The sequence below is a fragment of the Branchiostoma floridae genome, chromosome 8, assembly GCF_000003815.2.
Source record: "Branchiostoma floridae strain S238N-H82 chromosome 8, Bfl_VNyyK, whole genome shotgun sequence".
NCBI lineage: Eukaryota > Metazoa > Chordata > Leptocardii > Amphioxiformes > Branchiostomatidae > Branchiostoma > Branchiostoma floridae.
This window is the reverse complement of record NC_049986.1, coordinates 8,740,467-8,768,425: the sequence shown is the minus strand read 5'-3', so window position 1 is coordinate 8,768,425 and position 27,959 is coordinate 8,740,467. Positions and strand designations below refer to the sequence as shown.

The 27,959-nt window shown below is 40.6% G+C and overlaps 1 protein-coding gene across 1 annotated transcript in view; it reads right to left on the bottom strand.

The window, feature by feature from the left end:
- LOC118420591 (zonadhesin-like) overlaps window positions 1-27,959 on the bottom strand; it is a 266,452-nt gene that overhangs the window by 196,324 nt on the left and 42,169 nt on the right. The window lies entirely within an intron of this gene.

Sequence of the window (27,959 nt, the reverse complement as noted above, 5' to 3'; positions counted from 1 at the left end):
ACGCAAACATCCACAAAACACACGACCCTGTAGATTCACAGCAAACAGCTAACAGACCCAAATTTACACCACTTAAGCATCAAATGGACACCTAACCACCATTTAAAATCAACACCACAGCCACACAAAGATAAAATACAAAACTAGTTGCTGCAGTAATAAGTTCAACAAACAGGAGGCCAAAAATAGACCTTCACCAATACACTATCGAATGCCACTGAAGTCCCTCCTGCCGTTCTTGAGATAAATCCCCATTTATCTTTCAGAAACAATACAGCAAGATTAATTTGGAATTAGACAATCATTAGACAAAGCCGATGCCCCTTTACCCGTTAAAAACAAACTTTTCGACACTTGTATTAAGCCTATTTTGCTTTGTGAATCTGAAATATTCAAACTCATTCAAAAGTCTTTGATTTTGTCAAATTGAAACTGTGCAATTGAAATTTTGTAAACATTCATTAAATGTCTAACCGTGCTGAACGGGGGGGGGATCTGGGTACTCTCTAAACGCCACCAAAAATTCGACAGAACGTGCCAGATGAGAGTCTACAGGTAAATCTAGATCCACCAGGCTAAATGTGGGCATCTGGTGTTCGCAAAACTTTAGAGGAGTGTTGTTACTCTTTTGTTTGGCAAGCCCCCCAATCATGTAAGTGTAAAATGTATCCAACGGGATTTATGCAATCCATCAGTGTCTGAAGGATATTAGATTTTCTTTTCAGAATTTTCTAACCAACGTTCATGATGATAATAAAGGTGCAAGTGCGAAACAAAACTACAAACGTACAGACTATGAAGAGCAGTATACAAAAATTATAAACATGAGGAACAGAAATGCCGTTGCTAAACTAAGAAACAGTTGCCACCAACTGCGAATTTAATCAGGAAGGCATTACTGTACTCTCTAGAACAAAGAGTTTGTCAAGTTCGCATCTAATACATGCTAGAGGGTAAACTTCACGGTTGATTGTATTATGTATGTTAATTATGATTAAAGTGAATGTGATTTATTGATATATGGACGATATCCTTCGGGAACCCCCAAACTGATGCGAGCACACGAATGAATACAACAACAACAACATAACGCTTGGCTCAAAATAAAGTTGCCTTCATCATGAAATCTAAGTGGCCAAGAAGGTAGAACAAACGACTAAAAACACAGTGTGGTATACCGAACATGAATAAATTATTGATCATTGTCCTTTCACGCATTCTTCTTTGACTTTGGTTTTGACCTTGGCGTTCTATGACATAAACATTTTTTTCTAGAAATCCACGCCATATATTAATTAGCTCATTTTGCAGCTGCTTTGTGCGATTACAGTATGTTTAAAGTTTTTTGCCGTCAGATACTCTCACGATATAAGATATGCCTCCCAAATAGCCGTAAACAACATATAACATCCACCTATTTGTGTCCAATGAAAAACATGGACAAAGAGCTGTACCAACTATCGTTTGTATACAGAAGTGGCTGTGTGGCATGGCCAGCTACCAGCTATGCTAAGTAGAGTAAACATCTGCAATCAAACAGAACATGCATAAAGAAGGCCAAATCTTTGCCTTTAACATTCTTGATCTGCATATAGCAACAAAAATGCCAAATCATATCATTTTGAAGTGAGGTATGTTATGATTGAGAATGACATATATCCTAGGCACCAGCATACTAAATTGCATGCCATTCGGTTTTAAGGCAAGGCCCAAAAAAAAAAAACAACTACTTTTCCGGTCTAAAAATATCCAAGAATCTCAACACAAATCATGTGGGTATGTGCCTGATGACATTATATGTATCGGATTCATATCAAGGTACATGAGGCCAATATATTCTTTCAGTTCTTAAAATTACCAAGAAGGTTTGATAAAAAAAATTAAGGCCTACATGAAAAGAAAACTAGAGTTCCACGAACACATGCATTTGCCAAATAAACCAGGTTTGTTATGTAGAATGTGTTACTCATTACATTTTATTTTATATGCCTGGAGTTGGCTCCCATTGCTCATACAAATTAGATCCCTGTTTACATAATAATATTAAATTGTATCAAGCATCACTTAAGTTATCAGCATACCAAAAATCATGATGATACTTTCATCCTTCTTGAAACCGGCTCCTGCAGTTCAAGGAAAGACGTTAGCGGACCCAAACATACACCTCTTACTCTCTGCCATCTTTTTCAGTTACATATGTGACAAATTTGAAAGTCCTATCACTGAATGCAGTGGATTTATCAACTTCCGTCATTAATTATGCAAATTAGCTGTTAATTTGCATAACTAGTATCTCATTGTGTAAGTTTTTACTTAGGCTATCTACATACCAAAAATCATGACGATCCGTCAACACGTTCATATTTTCCCATTAATTATGCAAATGAGATCATCATCTGCATAATTAATAATGTATTGATATTTCTTTCTTTCTCAGCTACAAATGTGACAAGTTTAAAAGTCCTATAAAGGAATGCAGTGGATTTACAAACTTTCCTCATTAATTATGCAAATTAGCTGTCGATTTGCACAATTAGAATTCCATCATGTAAGTCTTCCCTTCGGCTATCTACATTCCAAAAATCATGACGATCCGTCAACACGTTCATATTTTCTCATTAATTATGCAAATGAGGCCGTCATTTGCATAATTAATATGCATTGATATTTCTCTCTTTCTCATCTATATATGTGACAAGTTTGAAAGTCCTATCGTGAAATGCAGTGGATTTATAAACTTTCCTCATTAATTATGCAAATTAGTTGCTGATTTGCATAATCAGTATTCCATTATGTACATTGTTACCTGGGCTATCTACATACCAAAAATCATGACGATTCATCAACACGTTCTCCAGTTATTCTCGTCCAAAGTTTGAAAGGAAATCGGTAACTGCAGTTCGAAAAAAGCCGCTAGGGGGCCCAAACTCACGGCACTTACTCTCTGCCTCGAGGGCTATCTACCACTCAAAAATCATGATCACAGCATGTCCAGAACACGAGATATCAAAAATTGAGGTTCTGCTGCAGTACCTTAGCAAGCCGCTAGGGGGCCCATTATCGAACTTGACCTTCGTTTTCCCGACCCCTACCCACCTACCAAATATAATCGGGATACATCAAAGGCTTCTCGAGTTATGCTGTTAACAGACAGACACACAGACACACAGACTCACAAGCCTAGCAAAGGTAATAATTGAAGAAGAAACAATATTTTTCACTCTTATACCTTATAGCGTATTCAAAACCAACTGCTAAATGGTGCACAATATAGATTGTTCCCAGGTGAAACCACCCAACGGCTGACAAACAATTCAAGAAAGGCAATAAATCTTGGTGCGATCTTTTAAACACAAGAACCGAACATAATACAATGCCAGTACATAGATACGTGTTAACAAGAACAATCGAGATGGTTTAATGTCCCTATAAATGCATTCAAGACCCTACATTAGAAGACATAAGCGGAAAGAGTTAGGAAAATAACAACATTTTCTCCTAGTTGTCGAATAATAGGGTGCAAATAGATTATTTCGTTTTCGAAAAAGAGTGTAAGAGTTGGAATTACACAGTCCTATTAAAAGATACATAAGTGTGATTTAAAACAAAAAAGTAACAAATCTATGTACCTGAAATATACCAGACCAAGACTACACACAATAAGACACCAGTGAGAAATGTTTAAAACAAGAAAGGTCTTTAACCTCTCCTGATTGTTGAATAACATGATGTAAATGACACGTATATTGAACGTATGAATGGTGTGGAAGAGATTGTTCATGATTTCCCCAGGTAAAACAGCAACCAAAGTAAAAAAGCAGCTGCAAAAAGAACTGTCCAATAAACAAGACTTGAAAATTGACAAAAAGATGTACAGATACATTTCAGAAAAAAATAAACAAAAAACAAAACAAAAAAGAATTCCTACAAATCCAAATAACATGCCTATACCTACCTACCTACCTAGTCCCTTGACCTCCTGGCCATTCGGGGGACAAGGTAGACACGTAAAAAGATTTGAAAATATGTGTTTTGTATAAACAAAAAATTAAATCCAATTTGTGCGATTATTTCTAATACATCGGCTTTGCACATCAATTTTCTGTGACGAGTTGGCTTCATGTATTGTATGTTTTCGGCTCGCAGAAACACTGCATTTAAACACGGCCTGAATCCACAATGCTTTCTGAAATTCTGACTTCACACGTTAGCTCATGATCAGCCTTGATCTCATCGTTATGACCTATCCCTTTTTTCTGCCATGTGCACACACACACAAAAACGTGACGAATACATGTATGGAGATTTTTGTTTGACTTGCTGTGCTTGTTAAGTTTGATGTTAGAACGGAGCATTGGTTTAAGGCTCATGGGACACGTACACACGGGATTCCACCGAACATATCAATAAAGGAGCAAGATTATACTTGCATACCTCAATATCACAAGCTAGTTCTCTGCTTGGTTGAGTTTACTTATCAACGAAATGGGACTAGGTTTATTTCCTTTCTTTGTGGACGTTTATCTCATTTATTGGTAGAGGGGCAAAAGGCAAATGTGTTGCAATGGCTCGCTTGGCTAGCTGTATTCGTCGGAGATTTCGCGATTTCATACACGACCCCGATATGGTCGTGGTAAAATTCCTGATACGGCCTCGGCGAAGGTGCTGCAACGGGCCCGCGCTTTCAGACGGCTCTATAGCCGGTTTATGTGATGTTCTCTGATGGCTGCTGCATGATTCCTCGGTGGCTCCGTGGCTGATGCCTGTGCGGTGTCATGGAAACACCCTGACGGTTTCTAGGCAGTTTTGTGGTGGCTCTCTGGACAGTTTGCCTGCTGCTTCACGGCTTATCTATGGGCGTGCGTTTTTTGGGGGGCAGGGGTGGTCGTATAAGCTGCTCGTGGGCTCCTGGATTACACGTGGGCTGCTCTTGAGTGGCTCCTTGGAAGATTTGTAGACATCTGTAGTGTTCTTGGGCGGTTATTACATGGGCAGTTGCAGGTTACCAAGATGATTGTTTTGCGGGCTCCAGTGCCAATCCCTGGATGGTAGTTCTTGAGTAGCTTCCTTAACGGCTTCCCGTATTATTAAAGACGAGTTTGGGGCCTGACCCTGCTCTCTTGTCGGCTCCTGGATTCGTATACGCGTACGGCTCTGCTGGCTAACTGGTTCAGGCGGTCGGATTGGTTTTGGGACTTGCGGTTATCTGTCAGGTGGATAATCTGCACTAGACTACTTAATCTATTAAGACATTTTGGTCCGTCGCTAATCATGCTGAACGGTACTTTTTTTGTGACATCAATCTAGCCTAATAATTTTTTTCAGTATCCTACCACAGTAAACTAAATGTAATCAAGTCATGCAGGTTATAGCAACTCTGGATAGCAACAGCCTGGCCAAGTTCTGCGTGTGGCTCTTGAGCGGCTGCCTCGCCAATTAAGGAGCGTTCTTTCTTTGGTTTCTGTACATTACATCGGTGTGTCTTCGTGGCCAACCTCAGGGAAGTTTTTACACTGCTCTCTGCCCTGTTGCGGGGACACACACCGGTCGGTTTCTAGGCAGGTTTAGAGTTGCTCTCTGAGCTGCTTCATGGACGATTTTTGGGTAGTCATCTGGGTGGATGATGACCGGCTCCTGAGAGGTTTCCTGGCTGATGTCTAGATTTCTGGACGGTTTCGGTAGGTTATTGGGTGGATCTCGGTGCAGTTTCGGCATTTCTCCCCGACTTGTTCCCTGGTGACTCCATTACCAGCGCTTGGGGGTGCTTCTTGGCTGGCTTACTTGACGGCTCTCCGGACAACGACCTTCGTGGCTGACGCTACTCCCTGGCCGGGCTCTTGGATTTAAATGTTTCTGCTGGCTCGAGCCTTTGTAAGCCTCCTGGGTCAGGAGACCGGATTGATTACTGAACTTACATATACCTGCGTGGATCACTGGCCCATGAGCGACGCATTTGGTGGCCCGGCTGCATGCACTGGACGACTAAATCTATTGCTAAGATTTTTCTTTTTCAGACAAAACATGGGTTTGTCGCTAACCCTGCTGATTAAATGTGTATGTTATGCTTTGAGACATCAATCTGGTCTACAAAATATTTTTCAGTATCCTTCCACGGTAAAATATTGTGCACATTGTACTGTGCAGGTTATAGAAACTTGGGGTCCAATCCTTGCTACACACAAAAATCATTGATATCATATTCACACCTACCCTGTGCACTTGTCCAGCCGATCGAGGCGAACAGCAGAAGAGCCGAGACCAACACAGTCCACTCCATGCTTCTGACGTCGCTGTGAGAACAGAAACAAAGACCCACCTGTCAATGATAACACGGTGCCATACTGGATGTAAAATATATACATAAAAAAATTTGTTAGAGCTACTGTTTTCCACTCATAAGGTAAATTGTCATTAAAAATGTTTTTAAAAGGACCATATTAACCTCACCAGTCAGATAGAATGGGCACGTTTCTTACCGTAGGCGGTGTCTTTGAAGTAGATGAAACTTTTGGGCGGCGATCTGAGCCAGTGTCAGTTCCGCGGCGCCCCAACAATTCTTCACACAACTCAGAAAACACGATGTGAAGTCGTCAAGAGACGACGTCGAAATGCGCCAGCCTGTCAGGTACAGACTGTGTTGTCGCCTCAAAGCTGAGCTGCTCCCATTGGTCCGTATTTTCGGAGCATCACGAGATCACCTCTCTACGAATCACCGTAGTCCAGCTGGTTGTTGTCATTGCCACGAGTACGGAAATCGGAAAGCTAGACGTTCTCGTGACGATTACGCCATGGCAATGGTTGAACCGATCTATGCAGGTGTCTTTTACCTCAGACGCACTCGTTTATTGTTAGTAAACAACAACCCAGACGCAGACCGACATCATATCTTTATCCTATCTATCTTCGATCAGGGAGGTTTTGCGACTTTCTTGCATCATGTGAATACATTTCTTATGAAATACTACAAAAGAAATAAGTGTGTTGGAATAAAGAACAGCGCGTATCATTTAATTGTACACAACATGTAGCATTTAATGTAACAAGAGTGGTTTCTAATATTTTCAAAGATATTGCATTTGATCCCTGTATTGACGCTCCGGTACAGTATTTGTTTTCAGTCTTAGCTTTGCTCCTGAAATAGTGACAAAGTGACAGGAGATCGTCCATCTCGGCCATGAAAATCAATAACCAAAACATTTAATAAGGCAGATTTGGGTGGAGTTATTACTTTTGCATATTTTTGCAACATTCCTTGTTTTCACTGACTACAACGAAACGTCAATATAATAGCTTATAGATGTTATCATGGAAGGTTCGAGACAGACAAATCACCACTACGTCTGCAACAATTGATTGTTCCGTGTTTTGACAACTTTGGCTTTAATAACAGACGAAAAAACAACATCAAGTATATGTTCCATAGTTGGTATTATTTAACCCTATGTAGAAGGGTGGTCAAATGTGCCCGCGCTAAAGATTCTACGTCATATAACTGCCGTATCATCCTGAGTACAATCCTCAATGATACCATCCATGGACATCTACTTGACGTTGTTCTTTCGTCTGTTATTGAAGCCAAAGTTGTCAAAATACGGAACAATCAATTGTTGCAGACGTAGTGGTGATTTGTCTGTCTCGAACCTTCCATGATACCATCAATAAGCTATTATATTGACGTTTCGTTGAAGTCCGTCAAAACAAGGAATGTTGCAAAAATATGCAAAAGCAATAACTCCACCCAAATCTGCGTTATCAAATGTTTTGGTTATTGATTTTCATGGCCGAGATGGACGATCTCCTGTCACTTTGTCACTATTTCAGGAGCAAAGCCAAGACTAAAAACAAATACTGTACCGGAGCGTCAATACAGGGATCAAATGCAATATCGTTGAAAATATTAGAAACCACTCTTGTTACTTTAAATGCTACATGTTTTGTAGACTTAAAGGATGCGCGCTAATTTTTATTCTAACACTCTTGCTCCTTTTGTGGTATTTCATAAGAAATGTATTCACATGATGCAAGAAAGTCGCAAAACCTCCCTGATCGAAGATAGATAGGATAAAGATATGATGTCGGTCTGCGCCTGGGTTGTTATTTACTAACAATAAACGAGTGCGTCCGAGGTAAAAGACACCTGCAGAGTTCAGTTCAACCATTGCCATAGCGTAATCGTCACGAGAACGTCTGGCTTCCCGATTTCCGTACTCGTGGCAATAGGAACAACCAGCTGGACTACGGTGATTGGTAGAGAGGTGATCTCGTGACGCACCAAAAATCTATTGCAGTTCAGATGCGAGGCGACAACACAATCCGTACCTGACACGCCGGTGCGACCACATCTCGACGACTTTACATCGTCTTCTGTGAGTTGTGAAGAGTATTATTGGGGCGCCGCTGAACTAAACCTGCTTCAGATTGCACGGCGCAACCAAAATCGTACCTACTTTCACGACATTCTTACAGAGACCGTTTGGGGAAGAATTGTGCAATTTTTTTCACTAGCGAGGTTTATATAGGCATTGCCTTTGTCATTCTATCGGTCAAATTCCATCTTTGTTAGATTATCTAACTTCTGCATGGACAGCATTAGTTCCAACTTTTTATATACACACTTTGCATCCTATGTGACGCCGTTTTATCATTGACGGGTGGTACCTTTTTATGTTCTCACAGCGACAAGCATGAAGTGGACTGTGTTGGTCTCGGCCCATCTGCTGTTCGCCTCGAGCGGTGGGACAAGTGTGCAGGGTAGGTGTGGCTATCAATGATTTCTGTGTGTAGCAAGGATTGGCGCCCAAGTTTCTATAAAATGCACAATAAAATTTGCACATTATGTTACTGTGGTGGGATACTTAAACATATTTTTATGTCACGTAACATGATAAAGACATTTTGATTAGCAGGGGTAGCGAAAAACCCATTTTCTGTCTGAAATAAATCTCAGCAATAAATTAAGTTGTCCAGTGCGGCCGAGCAACCAAATGCGTCACCCATGGGCAAGTGAACCGCGCAGTTAACAGTAAGTTCAGTAACCAATCCGGCCGCCCAACACAGGGAGCTTACAAAGGGTCAAACCAGCAGAAGAGTCGGGCAGAGAGTAGCGTCAGCCACCAAGCTCGTCGTCCTGAGAGCCGCCGAAAAATCCAGCCGTTAACCACAACAAGGGTTGATAATGGAGTCACCCGGGAACAAGCCGGGGAAAAATGCCGGAACTGCACCGAGATCCCCCAATAACCAACCAAAACCGCCCAGAAATCTACACATCAGCCTGGAAACCACCCAGGAGCCGATCATCATCCACCCAGATGACTACCGCAAAATCGCCCAGCCAGAAATCGTCCATGAAGCAGCTCAGAGAGCAACTCTTAACCTACCTAGAAACCGACCAGTGTGTCTCCCCGCAGCAGGACAGAGAAAAGTGTAAAACCTGCCCAGAAGTTAGCCACGGATACACACCGAGGTATCTTACAGAAGCCACCGAGAGAAATGGACCGTGGCATTGCCGAAGAATCACCCAGGGAGCCGCCCAAATGTCGGCCGGGGAGCCCCACCGGAGTCGGTCAGGGAGCCACCCAGGAACCTACAGTGGTGTCTCCTAAGAACCTCCCGCCCAGAAAGTGCTTAGCTATTTACTTAGGACTCATACAGGAAGCCACAGAGGAATGGACAACAAGCTGATCAGGAGTAGGCTAGGGAGCTGCCCAGAACTTGGCCAGGCTGTTGACGTCCAGGAATCAGAGAATCACCAAGGAATCGGGCAGGGAGACATCTTTAAAAGGTTGCGAGCCGCCAAGCAGTTGACCGACGCCCAGGAATCGCCTTGCCATTTCTTTCCATCCACGTTCCTGCTCAGTAGGTAAGGCCTATGAAACAAAATGTTGTTTCCGAGTATAGCTCTGCAAAAAGCATGGTATTTCGGTATGGATTCTCGGCTATGGCGATGTTTAACAATGTAAAACTGAAATACATCAGGACACAGTTCTCAACACCATATTATAATTTTTACAGATTCTAATTGCTCATTTCAATAGAATTTAGGAAACAATGCTACAACATTTTCATCACTCTGATGGCAGATTGAATTTTTTATGTCCTACACCGGTGCTATTGGTCGGCCAAAAAGGCTAGGGTTGGGTGGGTTTTAACTAGGGCTACCGTGAAGACAAACATTTGTTTTCTTAGTCATATATTGTACTGTGTTACTACAGGTTTCATGGCTTCGTTTGCTCCACCTGTTATATTTCTCAATGACAAAGAAACATTTTGAAGACGTTAATAAGCAACACCAAATAACCTCCATGACACTTACCTTGCGATATTTAGGTATGCAAGTGTAATGTCGCCACTTTGATTATGTTCGCAAGAAGATATAGCACTGATTGTGAGCCAACAGTTTGTAATGGAATGTGACTGAATTGCAATGCTCTTTTCTCATGTACCTAACCAATGTTCCGTCCCCAAGACAACACACGAGCACAATTTTGGCTCGGATGATGCAGAAAGTGTTTGATCAAAATTATCAGCACAAGGCAGAACTAACTTGTGAAGTACATATTTCAGGATACATTGTGAATTCTGGCTCTTGTTTATGTAAACATGGAATGGCAGTGGTTCCGTGAGCTGTATACTTACTGCTACATAGAGCCAGCTCATCAGAGTAAAATAACAGAGGAATAGAGCAACTAAAAGCCTCATCCAGCGTCTACCACTTAATGTGCAAAGTTGTGCATTGTGGGTCTTCTTTTTATAAAACTATTTGACCTGAGTGCTGCAGCAAAACACCCATATTTTGTATTTCTGACCTGAACATGCTATGATCTTAATTTTTTGGTGGCAGAGAGGTTTTGGTGTAAGGAATGGTTTGGTCCCATGACAGCTTGCTCTGGAACTGCAGGATAATTTTTGTCAAAATCTTCCAAGTAGAATATTTGAACGCCGGATATCTATGATATTTAGGTAGCTTAGACAGAGATGTACATAATGAAGTGAAAGTATGTAATGTGAAACGTAATTTCTATGATTAATGAAGAAAAGTCACCCTTTTCAAAGAAAGGCAGTGTTGCCTTCAGTTGGATAACACAATCACATATCCATGCTATACACAGCAAAATAACAGGGTAGTTTTCCTATGTCTGAAGAAGCTGAACAACGCCGTCCTGGTATAATTTGTTGCTATGTAGCTGATGTATGTGAGAGATGAAGAGTAAAATCTGGTCCTGTGATTGGGGATTTAGAGATGAAATATATGACATTTTGCTGAGGCGTTTCCTGCATCTTCACATCAACACCAGGTGTTCTTTTGACTTTGATAATGGCTGTTTGCTATAACTTGGGTCTTGCTACTCAGAAAATCTTCAACATTTCCTTGTTCATTATTTACAATGTTTTATATGTCTATTCTATATTTTATAGCTCGTTCCATGTCGAATGTGTTCACTAATATATTGGCAGTTTACAAACAACAACACCAGTCGCTTTATTTGACTTTGGTTGTCAGCTCTTGGGTCGTCTTATTAGTGGAAAACCTCTCTTTTCTGCACATTAAAGCAGTTCAATAGGTCTGTCACTATCTAAACTCAACAACATGCCATCACAGCAAGGTGGAGTTCTTTCTTGAGCCCAGCATTATTACTGGTGTCTTCTTGTGTACGGATTTGTCTTATGATATTTGCATGTGTAGTAACATTAAATCTACGCAGCGCTATTATGAGACAGTTACAGATAGACTTGAAGTCCTATTCCACTGAAACAATTCATGGTTGCCTTTGTTCAAGTAGTAAATGCTGTTCGAGTAGTATGTCAAACATATGTCACACTTTAGAACAGCGCCTGTTAAAGTGTATACTAACCCACTGAGAAAGGCAAGCTTTTCGGAGGAAAAGTGCGTCAAGTAAATGACAGATTTACGTGCTCTTTGAATTGCATTCTGAAGAAGGCAAACTTGTGTTTGAGAAAAAGTGCGTCAAGCCTATTTTATGACATACATAAGAACTGCACATTTTAAATTGTATACTACCTAAGTGAATTATGAAAATTGTGTCTGAGGAAAAGTATGTCACGTCTATGACCCCTCCTCAGTTAGCAAACACTTTCAAAGGCGTAGTTTTTACCTGTATCATAAGCCCGACGCAATTTTTCTGCAGGAAAAGTTTCCCTTCGTCATTTAGTTAATTTAGACTCTAAAACCCGAAGTTGAATTATTCAATACATTCTGTAATGCATTGTAGTAAAAAGTCAATGCGATTTGGCATTGAACAAGGTAACACCACAGCCATGACTGATTTTCCATCCAGAACTAAACAAATAAGTGCTTTTGAAAAAGCTGTGCCTTGGTGTGTTGTAGGGTTATTGTCGGAAAAAGTAGCCCGGCGATTTGCCGGTGCTCATCCAATAATTTCATTTAATTTCAACTTTATTTCAGGCACTTGGCCCATATCACATACATAAAAGATATAAAAACCTGTGTACCACATCAAAACAAAACCTTGTTTTCTGCCATCATCTTATCACCGATGACAACCAGAAAAAAATGAACTTTATGTTTTGATTTTTACAATTAAAGGACTGTAGTGGACTTTTACCCCCCGAAAATAAATAGAGAAACTTTTACCCTTTATATGTATGGGTAACTTTGTCTTTAAGTACGGATAGACTTTGTAACGTGAGTGTGGGAATATGCTAGAAAATTTACAGATCGCCATGCGGTATTTTCCCGGTAGCATTTGAATTCTTCATTAGCTTAATTTATGCCTGATGTGTTATTACCACAATAAACATTTTGTTAACGTTTTGTTAAACTTTTTTGGCATTTTGCGATATATTTTGGCATTTCGTGATATATTTTGGCATTTTTTTTATATCTATGATAAACATCGTGAGTGAAGAGTTAAGATTAACTACACTGGACCACAAAGAGTAACACTCGCCTAAAATGGAGGTTTAAAACTCTGCGAGGATGTACCATTGTCTGACTAAGTCTTGAGAAGAGGTTTGGAAGGGCCGTTGGAAGGGCTAGGTTAAGAAGTAGTTTTCCATGATTTTACGGAAAATTTTCAGTTGGCCCTAGCATTCAATTGTAAATCTGGTACCCATTTTATGTTTTTACTAATGTACTTGCCCACTGTGAGCTGGGGTAGTCTAGATGTATCGGTACCAGGGCTTGGCTCAGTGCTATTCACAGTCTGTGTGGAAATGATGTCTTCAACCTGCTCACTTGTAGCATGCTCATGTCGCAATTTTTTTACTACATGACCTTTACTACATGACCCATGTGATCTTCGAATGTAATGTGAGGTTTTGGTCGGCATGCACTCCCAAAAGCTTAACATTGGTTACTTGTTATAAGCCATTCATTGATCATGCATTGACCGATCACACGAATCACTGGGGCACGATGCCTGGAAGTCCACAGAAATTTGTACGCGTTTCTGACAAGAATAGGGCACAGTCATTTCCTTACCTATCTGTGATAAATATTGCAAAATGCGTTGACAACAATTCTCTTGTGAGGCTTGATACTTTCTACAGATTGTCACTAAAATGATTTGACCAGTTATAGATATAGTATACTTAGCAATTCTGTTTGATGGCAAGATTTTCATGCTTTCGCGGAAGAAACTGGGTGTGCAAGGATGAAGGGTTTTAAAACCCTATTCATGAGAACTCAACTGAGATGGGACGAATACATTATGTAACTGATCTATTATGGAAGTTATTTTTGTCAGAATACATGCCTACTTGTGACAACTAGCCCGTCGATGCGATTTTTATTGGGGGAGGGGGGGGGGGCTTTTTAATATGCTGACTGCTACCTCATAGTATTGGTTTGTATAGCAGGGCGTCAGGCGGACAGGAACCAAAAAGTTCTAGGTTCAAATCCATGACAGACTAAAAGGCATGTCTTAAGGAATTTTCACATTTCATTATCGATAAAAACATACCATTTTAGATTTTTTAGCCTTTCTTCTTTATGGATGCATGATAATAATAATTCTGATATTTTTGATAGTTTGAGCTTAATTGAACTTCAACTCAATATTATCAAACATGTTTGACCTACCGGTAAATCTCTTGCACTTGGAACGGTACATTAATATATCTAACATAACTATCATAACTTAACCAAAGAGCCCTTGACAAATAAAACAAAGACACAATCATTGTCGTTTACCATTTATTACCTATATGGTTCTGCTGTGAATGATTCAGTTACTAGTTTTCAGTTGAAATGTCAAACCTGTGCGTTAATTACCTTGAAATGAAAATCCTTCATTCGGCTATGGTGTACATATTGCCCTTTGATGCATCTTATACATTGACGTTATACAATGTGTGCACGGTACGCCTCTGAGATGTTGCAGAATTGTACAAAGATACGCTGACTCATCAGAAATTTCATTGTCATTGTCGATGTGGAATCATTCTATAAACATTTTGCATTCTGATATGTTGTATGTATTGCCCTTTGATGTGTCTTATACATTGAAGTTATACAATATGTGCACGGTACGCCTCTGAGATTTTGTACAAAGATACGCGGAATCATCAGAAGTGTCATTGTCGAGGTGAAATCATTTTACACACATTTCATGCTCTCTCTTATGAGCCTGTAAACAATCTCTTAGGCGTATAAATGAAAACTTTTTCTTCATCACCACAGCATAACTTTCTGTTGACAGATTTTAAAGTTCAACGGTCAAGAATGATTCAAGTAGTCATATTTTATCATAGGGTCGGAATCTTGAGACAAATATATATACGCATAGTTACACAATTCTTTGGTCATATTATTTGTGACTTCCATTAGAAGAATTACATTTTACCTTCAATGTCATTTAACGATTATTATTATTCGATCAATATTACGAGAAGCATTCTTCACCATGAAATATTATGGATAACTAACCACTATATTATGGATAACTTAGACCCGATAATACCGATTGAACTATTTCACCAATGCGCGCAAGGCATCTAGCGTTCAGCATTACGTACTGTAACGTAATGAAGCATTTTATCATCTAAATGATAGCGCAAGCACATAGCTAATCTGATAATTCAATTTATCAGCTATCCGAACTTGATATATAACAAATCGTTCGGTATATCGAGCCAGATAACGCAATGCAATTGTTGGATCGGTTAAAATTTGACTGAACGCTATAACTTAGATTTGCTATGCCGTTTTTACTCAATATTATATCCCTTTCATTCTTATAGAGAAACAATAACAGCATTTACATCCTTTTTTCTGGCTGCCCCTACTCTGGAGTAGCGGTGCATTAAATTACCAAGTGTGATACAGTCATAACTGTTTTATTGAATGTTGTATGTTACATGTAGGACCGCCATGGTCCTATCCATTGGAACTTAGAGGAGATAAGAGATTTCTTTCCGAGGATCTTTTAAGTTCTTTAATAAACTTAGGAATGTATTGTCCTTATCACCTTTTTTTCTGATAAGGGAATGTGCAAGATTCGTTTATTGATTTAGTATGTTCCACAATTGCATAATGTTTTCGTGCCATTCTTTAAAATTCTTGGTTAACGATATTATATTTAAGTTCCATTTGCCCCATCAAGCAGCACTAAACACCATAGTTAAGGATTCCTTTTCTATGAATCATAAGGTGATAGCAATTAATCGATAGTTCGAAAAGGTTTTTCTTTTTACTTTGTGCAATTCCAAAGAGTTTTGGGGCGAAAAAAGCAAACAACATGATAACGAATGGTAAGAGCAAGCATGTTGACATGTTGTTTGTAGTCGAGATGTGTTGTGATGGAAAGTATTGACCAATTTCAAAACGTTTCTTGTGGAATAGGTTGATCATTATAATTTCATATCTATATTTTTTAGAACCTTATGGAACCTTTTTAAGCATTAGGTGTTTCTTATGCTAACGAGTTCAATTTCAGTCAGGCTTGCCTGAATTTGCTATCATGGCGAAAATTTGTAAATGCACATTTGCTGAGAAGTACTAGCATTGATTAGCATACTGTGTGGGGAGTTTCCGTAGATTATATCGTGTATGTCATGGAGCAACAGGTTGATAAGAAATATGGTTTCTCATGAGAACACTTGCCATGTAAAAGAAACTAATCCGTGCGCTTTGTGGGAGGCAGGGTACGTGCATATCAAATAGGAGACAGTATGTGTGAGGTGCTATCACATCACAGCCGAAATTAAAGACTAAAGACCCAAATAGTTTACATGCACGTTGCTGTAAAGAAAGGAAAGAAAGTATTTGGGCAACCCAAATGCGCCTATATCGCTTAAGATGCATTAGAGGTAATTGAAGAATACATAGGATTCAACCTTAGAATAGCGCTATAAAGAGATGTATCTATCAGCACTCCGAAAGTAATGCATGATTCCTCTGTCAATGTGGATTCATGTAATGTGCCTTTAAATGTTTAACATTAATGCATTAAATGTAAGTCGCCTATTTATGCAGTTGTAAAGACATTACGTTGTTACGTAATGTCTTAACTTAATGCTGAGACATTACGTTGATATGATGAGGACTCGAATCAGTGAAACAATGATAATAATAATTTCTTTTGGTGTGCAAAGGAATCATACGCCCTTTCAGACTGGTGATGAGTATGTCCGTTTTGCAGTAGTCATCAGCGGAAAGCAGAGGGTTCCTTTGACCTCTTCGGTGTCAATGGTGAGTCAAAGTTCTGTAATTACAGAGAAAAGCGTTTTGTGAATAAAAAAAGCTGTTGCATTTCCAGAAGAACACGAAAGGAATACGAAAGATAAAATTGAACAGGAACGTGTAAAACAATCCCTCTGAAATGTTCAATTACATTTAGACATAGCGTTCCAATGCTGATTATTATGCAGGTATTTCCATCCTACTTGATCGAGAAAAAACGTGACATTGTCATTTTAGTGGTGGTAGCTGACTTGCATTTCTTGTAAGTAAACCTAAAGAATTCACTAGAAGTTTAATGCTATAAAACGACATGTCTCGACATTATTTTTGTGTTGCGCCAGACCATGGCCATAACTTTATATATATACATATAAATGCAGACATTCACCAAAAGGAAGTGGTAAAGATACGTTCTTTAAGAAAGTTGCAATGACTTGCCTTAGATTGTGTCGCACATGGCTCACGCATAATTAACCTGCAGATGGCAATACAACAATTGTGTCGTTAACGAATAATATTTTCTATACTGAAACCCTTTGGAGTATGAGCAGCTAGTCCCTTACACGTTATTGATGGATATTGAAACGATACTAAATCATCACCTTTACATCCCCATGTTCCCATTTCATACCTGTGTTGAGTGAGGAAAGCCCTTCCCCAATGGTATGTCATATGTTTAAATGCAATGCCTCTAGAATCTGGACCAAACATCATAACCATCACACAAACACGAAGCCACTTAAAAATGCATCAAACAATATCGTTTGATATTTTGAATGCGATTATTGCGTGCGATAAGTCTGATTAGAATACGATAGTTTGACAGATCTTCAGCTTACCATACATGTGCATGGCCATACAGTCTACTTTGTTGCCTTGTTCGTCATAGAAAACGGCGTTGCAACCTCCGCAGTAGTTGGCTTTGCACATCGCGGTAGGGTGGGCCGCGCATTCGGCGTTCACGCAGGGGTCCTGAATGCAGCTCACCAAGTCTACTCCAGGGGGGCATGGGCCTAGCAACATCAATTAAGTGTTGACAATGAATACATTTCATACACAAGTTTAACACCTACTGACCCAGGTAAGGATTCTACGTGTAGGTAACTTTTTTTTTTACTACGAAAGTGATAAATGATTCCTTTGGTAGTGCGAACCCACGTACGTAAGTAAAAGTGTCTTGGTATTACTAAATTCAAATTTTAGAGAAAACTTTCAATTGGCAATGCTTTTTAAGATCAGGAATTCCGCACTTCTTCAAACTAGTGACTGTTTTACAGTAGTTATTATTAGTAGTTTAGCAATCCAATGTCAGTAGGTCCTATAGTGAAGGACAAAGGCTTTCAAGAATTATAGTGTTGATACGAACGAAAGAAGGAAGATAAGTACCAGTGGACTTGTCCAACTCTAAAAACATATGACTATATATGTATTTCGGGACAGCATTCTAATCCGAAAAAATAAGCACTTAACATAGGCCCAGTCGATCTTGAATTCGACATAAAACAAACAGGATTGTGTGGTTAGGTATTGTCATTTTCTCCGATGGCAAGTACGGATTTCATCAACATATCTTGACAAGCTTGCGACCTTGGCCCTTGTTTTCCCGACACCTACTCATCTACCAAATATATAAAGATCCATCAATAACTTAATTCTTGGGTTATCGTAATCCAGAACTTCTGGATTCTGGGACTGCCACCGTGAACACAAGGCCAAAAACTGCAGAACAGAAGAAGAGATCAGCTAGAATGTTAGTGACTTGCATTTCTTTTGAACTTACCGCACAAGTCGTCCAGTAGCCTGATGGCAAGAGCGCAGCAACTGTAAACGTCGAACACTCGGTCTGCCCCATTCGCGATGTTCGCAAGTGCATTGAGGTTGAAGAGGAACTCCCTTCCAATTGCCACAGCGTACAACTCAATACCCATTGCCCTTGCTGCGTTGGACTGGAGTTCATACAAGTTGTTCGGGTGCTAGTAAGATTGTATGAACAAAAACATACTTTAAAGGAAAGTATGTGTCATAACGTTCAATAGGGGTGTTCCTGAACGGTCCATATTTTACCGGCTTCTATTTATATCTCACGGGTTTCCAATGAGTGGTGACATCCAAAGAATAAATAAAGTTACTCTCCAACCAGAGGTTAGGCTCTTGTTTTTTTAACGTTTTTTTAGTCGTTTTTATCGGGATTTCTATTTTTTATTTTATCTTGCTGTGTCAAAACCTAACCTGCTGGCTGGCGTACTTCATTAAAAATGACAAAATAGAAAGCTCGATAAAAACGACTAAAAAACGTTAAAAAAACAGCCGGAGTCTAACCTCTGCTTGGAGAGTAACATAAAGTGCGTTTGGCCTGATTTGCTGGTCAAGTTAGAATGTTTAAATGATGTAGTTATCTAATTAAACAGGGCAGATTGTTTTACCTCATCATGTAATGAAGACTAGGGGCAATGTATAAATGCCACCTGTTTGATGTGTATAGACTGATAAAATTTACAGATCAGAAACATCCACACGTTTTGTACTGACGCAAATCAGATTGATAACTTTTATTTAATGGTCACCACGTAACATTACCTGATGGTCATTTCAAGGTGTGACATGAAGGCCACTCCAAGGTTACGGGTTACAAACTTAATGTAGAATTGATAAACAAAGAGGCTTTCTTGGGTGTGGATATCACATTACCAAACATTACGTATCATTAGATATTTGTGAACATAAACAGCTAGAAAGTAGATTTACCTCTTCATAAGCAACACCATCTGTTAATATAATAGCCGCACTGGGGATTCCGTTACGATAATTGGCCTGAAACAGACAGAACAAGAAGTGAAAAGCAACGCAAATTCAGCGCAACCTCTTATCTGAGAGTAGTTTAAAATTTACCCTTAAATTGAAATATCAACGAATGATTACCCGACTATCTTTATATCATAAGTGGGGCCACAGAATGAATATTTGAAACAAATTCTGTATCAGCTTTTCCATATAACAAGACTATGTCATAGATGGTGTGGAAAGAAGTTGTCACTGAGGAAACGGTGCTCCTACCGTACACATCAAATGATAAATGGCGTTCCCAACTCGGCTCTCCCCTCCAGTGAACTCAGCAGCCTTGATTTCTGGGATGAGAGCGGTTGTGTCCACGTTGTAGAGTCCCAGAGAGATCAGCCACTTCGATATGCAGTCAAACACAATGTACCCGACCTATACAAGCAATATAACACAGTGGTAATGAACTCTCATTTTGGGAAGGTATACTTGTCCGATTTGTCAAAGTCTTATATCTGAAACACATTCGTATACCCTACTAGTACAAGCTCTTCCATAAGCTACGAATTAGGATAACTCACCTCTACATCCAGGCCATGCAGACACCTGATGATATAAGCGATGTATTTCTCGGCGATGTACATTCCATACGGTCCAATACTTGAAGAACGGTCCAGTATGAAGACGATGTCAAAGGAGCATTCTGCATTGAGACGAAGTTTGGTAAAAGAATCAACGATTGTGTGTTAAAGAAGCATTCCATCTCTGTCATGTGTTGGAGTGTAACATTGATAACATATTGCAATGCACCATCAACAAAGTTCGGAAACCTCCATGAAATAGTATGACTATGTAAATGTCACTCACATTTACATAATCTACGCTTGGTTATGTACACCTTTAAATAGCTTGTCACAATGTTGATTGTCCAATCATTTATCACTTAGAAGAATTACGGAACTACATTGATTATGCAAATTAGGGACTTATTTGCATAATTGGTATATGGTAATGGTCCAACTGCCACAAACTAGATATATACGAGGGATTGGAGTCCTATAATGGAAGACATTACAAATGTAGATTTTACATTTTGAATATTTGAATTTTGCGCACTTTCTAATGTACATTTCTATCTTAGCTACCTACAAACGAACTATCGTGTAAATTTGTCGTTCCTTTGATCAGTTATCCACCAAAACACCCCTACGTACAGTTCCAGATGCAGAGCAACCTACTAGGGCGCCCAAACATACACCACGTATTCCTTACATCACAAGCAATCTGTCACCAAAAAGCAAGGCCATGGCACATCCAGATTTAAAAAAGTTCAGTTCAGTTTAGGTCATCCTTCCGGTGACACACTTAAGTTCCTCCAGGCGGCTCTGTCCCGCATGACAGACAGGAGGTATCCGTCTTGGAGGCCAACATCCTCCTCAATCACCCTCTTAAGAGTCAGGGATGGTCGGCCACGTCTTCTCTTGTCGTCAGGCCGCCAGAGCAGAACCCTTCCGGCCATCTCGTCGTGGCGCATCACATGACCGACAAGGGCCAGGCGTCGGTCGCGGATGACTCTGGTAATCCGTGGCAGGCCATTGTAGAGTTGTGTGTTGGTGGTTTAACTCTTCCAGTCAACATTCAAGGTGGCACGAAGGAGCCGGGTATAGTTCCCGTCAAGTTTCTTGCAAAGGGTTTTGGTTAAGGACCATGAATCTGAACCGTAGAGCAGAATGGACTCAACACTCGATCTGAAGACTTTGATCTTGGTGGCATTTTGAATTGGAGCCTTCCACACCTTTCTGAGGGAGTGGGATGCTCCCCATGCTAGCCCGATTCGGTGACTGACATCGTAGGCTGTATTGGAGAAGCTGCCGAGATACTTAAAGTCGCTGACTTGCTCTATAACAGTCCCATCACTTGCTTTTAGGACCTGGGAGTCAACAGGAGGGTTCATGTGCATGACCATGGTCTTAGACGCATTTAGGAATAGACCAATCTCCTGGGTTGCAGACTCTACACAGTGCAGAAAGTCTTGCGCGGCACGGATTGTGTCTTCAAGCAGGCAGATGTCGTCCGCGAAGTCTAAGTCTGGCAAAACAACTGCTGGGTGTCGGGAGCTCTGTCTTCTCCTCAGAGTGAGTTGGTATTGACAGCCTTGCGAAGTGCATAGTCCAATGTAACGATGAAGAGAAATGGAGCCAGGGGATCACCCTGCAGGACACCAGTATTGATGTTGAAGGTGTCAGTTTCACCTTCAGGGGTGAGGACTGTAGCGATGGTGTCGGCGTACATTACCCTGATGGCGTCGACTATAGGCGCGGGCACACCATAAGCCGCAAGGATCTTGAACATTGTGGTACGGTTAATCGAATCAAACGCCTTTTTGAAGTCGATGAAAATGAGCACTGCCTCTTTTTGATGGTTCTGTACCTCCTCGACAATTCGGCGTAGAGCCAGGATTTGGGCTGACGTTGATCGTGACGGACGAAAGCCGTTCTGGTTGGGGCGTAGGAGCTTGCCAACGACTGGCCTTATTCTGTTGAGCAGAAGTCTGTTGTACACTTTTGCAGCTATCTGGGTGAGGGATATGCCCCTATAGTTGTCGGGCAGGGTAAGGTTACCCTTCTTTGGGACTGGGACTATACCTGACAATCCCCACTCATCAGGTCTGTTTCCAGAGAGAGTTTGGTTGCAAAACTTGGTAAGGAACTGCTTAAAAAAAAACAGAATTTCTGCAGCAATGCCAACGTCATATTCCTGGGGGCCCAAAATTGATATTAGGCTTCGTCTTCCCAAAACCTACCTACATATCAAATATCATCGTAAACCATGCATGCTGACTACAAAAAAACGAAAACTCAGACAGACACACCCAAAACTATATCACCATTTTTCATTGAGATAATGATGTACCTGTGCAGACGATTCCATTTCTTGTGCAAACACAACGTCTCCCGTTCTGTATCCAAGTTTCCTCGAGCTAAAGGAGGAAAGAAATGCAATACAATCAACTGAAGCATCTTAATGATCATTATCAGACGGAAATGATTGATAATAATGATGGTTTTACTTTCCGACAAGAGGCCAAGGATGAGGCGCTTTACAATGTGACATGGAATATTACCTGCTACTGATTGCTTGAATTCTGATTCAATGCTCCTTTGACAAGCTTTAGAGCCTTTCATCCGAACCAGGCTGAGATCATGTATTACATTGTTTTAGATAACTATGAAGTATATATAGATATATGGGGATGTTATGACACCCCTTGAAAATCAACAAGGTCTATTTTTGAAAGGCTACCAAGATGTTTAAAAGATTGAGTAAGCAGATTCACAATGGACCATACTTACCACATACGCTCTTATTGTAATTAAGTTGTATATTAAGTAGAGTTTCATGAAACACATACATTCGCCAAATAATCAAGGCTTGTCATGGATAGTGTCTAAATTCGTGACTCTAAGTCTTAGGTCTTACTTAGCTTTTCAAATTATGATGATGACATACATACACAACCACACTGCAACCACTCCACCATGGCACAACCAAAAAATACCGTAACCTGTTTTTGGCGATGGTCCTATCATTCACCAACATAGTAAGTTTTTTCTCATTAATCATTTGAACAGGGTCCATAATTGATATTTATCGATATTCCTTTCTTCTTTCTCAGTGACAGACGGCACGTAGCACAACCTGTACTATCATGGAATGCATCGGATTTCATAAATTATGCAAATTAGCTATTTCTTCACATAATTAGCCTCTCACTAGGTCTATCATCAGATTCACTTAAGCTATCTTCATGAAACCAGTCTTGTTTTCCAATAGCCCAATTACAATAATGCCAGCTGTATCATGTTGACAAATTGACCTAGATCTAAAGACACCAGCTGTAAATCGCATCTACCAGCGTTAACACTGAATGATACAGCGGTCACAGATTTTTTCCTAAGTAATTATTTGAAATTTATAGTGATTTGCATAATTTTCATCTCATCATGTTGACTATTACCCAAGGTCCCTACCTACCAAAAACAAAGAATATCCATTAATGCCTACTGAAGTTATCCTTCTCAAAAGTTACAAGCTATAAGACCCACTGCAGTTCTACACAAGCTGCTAGGGGGCCCAAGCTTATACCATTTACTCCCTGTCCCAACAGCTATCCACAACTTAAAAATGATAAACCTGGCACTTCAAGACAATTTCAGTGAAAAGGTTGATGCACACTTGCTGTACCAAAACCAGTCCCCAGGAGGCCCGTTATCGAACTTGACCTCCCTTTTTGTAACCCCTACCTATCCCCCAAATATCATTAACATTCAAGCAAAGCCATAGCACCATAGGTAAAAGGTAAATAACCATTCTCACACTTGACAATCCTCTCCACAACCGCTACACAATTTGCAAATATCGTGAAAATCGCCCAGCTGCATTTTGACTTATGCTGCCCAAAACAAACCGTAAACAAATACCAAGCTCACTGCTGTACTGTAGAAAAAACGCCAGGTAAACCGTTTTCGAACTAGGCATGCATTTCCAAAACCACTAGACGCCTACCAAAAGGAAAAAAGATCCATTCACAATTTCTCGACTAGCTACTGCAGTACACTGATTACTGACCGGGTAGTAACGACCAGTCATAGGGTCGGTGCATCCACAGTCCTCCAGTGGGACACAGTGAGGTCCGCTCATGACGTACCCAGGATCGCACTCGCAGCATTCTACACAGAGGGTAATACACGGCTGGTTCGGAGCGTCCGGATTCTGGCATGTCGCAGGACATGGACTAGCACATGGGTTGTAATGGCTGTTTGGTGGACACGGCAGGGCTGTCGAAAATGAGAATAGGGTTTAATTCTAGCTCGGTGAATATTTTTTAACCCTATGTAGACCATACTTTGGGGGCCTTTCAGGGACTGTTATAGCTCTCACCTCGTAATTTACAATAACTCGGGTTACCATCACCAAATTTGCAGGGAATGATGTACTTTTAGCTTATTATCTATGTAAGTTAACCGTCACTAAAAAGACATGGTCCGCCATCTTCAATTTTGACCAATGACGTCGTGAAATTAGCACAAATATATAAATATCTCATCATAAATGTAACATAGAATTAAATAGGATGTTAATGACATTGTAAAATGTGGTCTAGCAAGAAAACCTTCAAATTAGTAAATGTGGTAAAATATGCCTTTTAGAAACCCGTTGCTATGGCAACATTGAAAAGTACAAAAATGTTTTAGGAAAAGTCACCAAGTTTGGCAGTTATACGGCGTCAAAGTTGGCGCAGGCAAACATTACTACAACATGAGCAGCTACGGGCCTGTAGATTTTGTTAGAATACATCGGAGAACCTACGTTAGAATCGAACTTACGACAAAGGGTTGCACTCCGCCAAGTAAATCCGATCGCACCGGCCTCCTCACAGGCGTCAGCGTATGCCTCCAGGTTCTCGCAGAGGCCCACGATGTCTCCGTCCCGTGCACACATGTCGAAGACGCAGTCGTCAAAGAAATCCTGAGGATCCACCCCCAGGTCATGGCAAACACCAAACGGACCGTAATGATCCATAATAAGTCCGCACATGTCATTTGCCGACACAACTGTCATCAAGCCATGTGGACACGGTGGCGGGGGTGGACCTACTACACATCTGAGGTGGGCAGGAAATGTCATTATTACATCACGGAAACACGTTTGTAAAAGCAGGTAGGATGGTGATTATAGCTTCGTGGTGATCTAGAAATAAACAGTACTTGCCAAGCGCTATCACAGTTAGGCTCATCTGTCTGTTGACTTCTGAATTATAGAAATTTGCCGCTGCTACATTCACACAGTAGCCGGTCCCCAAAGCATATTACATAAGAGAAATGTTGTCTGGAATACTTCTGTCACCTTTAGCGTAACGCGTGTTGGGTAACTGTGCCCATATGACTCTCCGTCGTTGCCCATACTTTCCTGACATTTGATTATCAATAACTATTTATGGAAATGTGAATTGTAAATAGCACCAAGGCCCACATAGCCTATTAACAAAGCACACCTCTCATCGTCTTCGTCCTCGACCAGCCAGCTATGACCGAAGTCGTTCCAGTTCGGAGCGATGGTCCCATCTGGCAACATGAAGTCATTGGCCCTGTTACCGTTGAAGTCACCACACAGTCCACACATCCTGCCCCAGTAGTAAGGCGTCACCCTCACCTGTAGCAGGGTTTGAAGAAAAATTATTTTTGAGATATTTACCTAGATTAGATAATTCACTGAATATAAAGCAATATTGATGTGTCGCCCTCGTACGCATGTGTTGACTCCCGTCTATTGTATTGCATTACGGCGAGGGTCAATATTGTGTAGGAGGGTGTGATTTATTGCAATCTGATAAAATGCAAACGGTACAATGTACCTTTGCCAACACGTTTAATAACCTGTGAGAATAGGGAATCGCCCTTGTTAGTAATGCACTTACCTTCACACAGTGACGCCCGTTGTAGAAGACGTCCACGCAGTACTCTACCAGCCGCACGTGAACCCATATACCTCGGTACGTGACCTGGATCTTGCCCATAGCAAGCTCGAAGGGAATCGACCCAGTGGCAGTGTACGTCACTCCGTTCACCTTTCAATAAAGAATGCAGCGTTTTAGAGGACGGGCAAAGTGGCTCATGTACAGAAAGCCAGTATTCTGACACCATCCTGTATAGACAGTAAACTTATGTCTTTTAAGCTTGATTCATAGAAAACCTTCATTGCTAAGAATATGTCTTATAACAGGGTTGGAGAGCACGTAGAGCACATGAAATTAGGTCTCTGATTGCCACAGCTGGTTGCTATCACAAAAGCTCGGGTCTGTGAAAAACATGTATCTCACCGTCACCGTCACTTCATTTCCTTGGAGAATTCCGATTTCGTACCCGTATGCTATCACGTACACCTCACGCACAACAGACACAACTGGCCTGCGGGGTACGGGCACGTGCTGTACTTCTACGGTGAAGTCGCTGCTGTTTCCACAGTCCTTGGCGAATGTGTATCTACACGGGCCTTGGAAGTGATGACGCTTTCCGTCGAACGTCCTGAAGTGTGGATCTCCGCATGCACGGCAAATTCCTCTCCCTGTTGAATGTATCAAACAAATTTAAATCACAAGATCAGCACAGCTAGGGTACTGTAGATTAAAGTATAGGTACTTCTAAAACAGAAATATCGGCAGCATGCTTGTTTTTCGTAAACAAAGTACAAGACAGCAAATGTAGCATTACCCGTCCAACATGTCCGCACCAAATTGTTAAATTGTTCTCATAGTGGAAGCTACAAGTAACGCGCACACAGGAAGTGTTGGTACCTACCTGGCATTACACACAGGTCGTCCCGGGTCAACTCTATCATAGGGAAGATATTGAAAGGAGGTTAGTCTGACAATGGGGTACAGAACTATCTTACCATACTCTTATCATTAAACACAGATAAACAACAGTTCTGATCATAACTTCAAAACAATGTCAAAATATGCGTAAAAACTCATGCAAAAATTATACCAATGTCCAACATTATCTCTTTAGTTAGATTGTTTAGAACTATAAAACATATCAGACAAGAGACAAAAACACCGAATAAAAGGTATTGTCTATGATAGAATATTACCTGTGCACCCAGTTCCATCCATGAATCCATCGCCTCCATACCCAAGTGGACAGTGACAAACCGCACCGGTTTCGGGAGGTGGGAGGTCTTCACAGGTAGCCATTGGAACACACGGGTCGGGATCACAACCATTGATCTCTGTAAAGAAGCAAAGGTATTGCGTACAAACAATGTCCAAAATCGACGAGCATTTTATAGAGTACGCAACTATGGAATTGTTTTTAAACAATGCAATAAATAATGTATCAATGAACACATAATCAGGACACATTTTGCAGAGTTCAACATTTGGTGAATTACGCGATGTGTGTTTTTAAAAAAACACTTACTAAGCCGGTCTTAGGGATATCAACGTTTTGTGCAGCATTTTGCAACAGATGAGTGTGGATAAGACCGATAAAGGACAATGAGAAAGTTTGTCGAGAATTACAGTAAGACATTATGTTGTATACTGGAACTAAGTACAAACAATACTTGCACGTAGCAGTGTAATATTAGCTTGAAACCGACTTTGCAGTACTGGTGTACGAGCCGACAGTGTTACCAAAGCTTGCCGTTTTGTTGCAGGTGCTCATTTCAAGAACACATTCATTGTCATCTGTACATCATACCTTCGCACGCTGTCTTCGCACATCATACCTTCGCACGTTGTCTTCGCACTGTATTGAACTTTTAAACAGTCAAATGTTCCAGACGGCAGTCGCTGTCTCTAGTTAGTGACAGGTAGACTCTGGAGTTACCAGGGGATTTCTAAACTAAAAATCTGTATTGATACTGACAGGACACTTCGCAGCTGTATGCAAATGAGCGAGTGAGCAATCAGCTCTAACTACAAAACCACCGTACCACCTTATTAGCGCCTTTACGT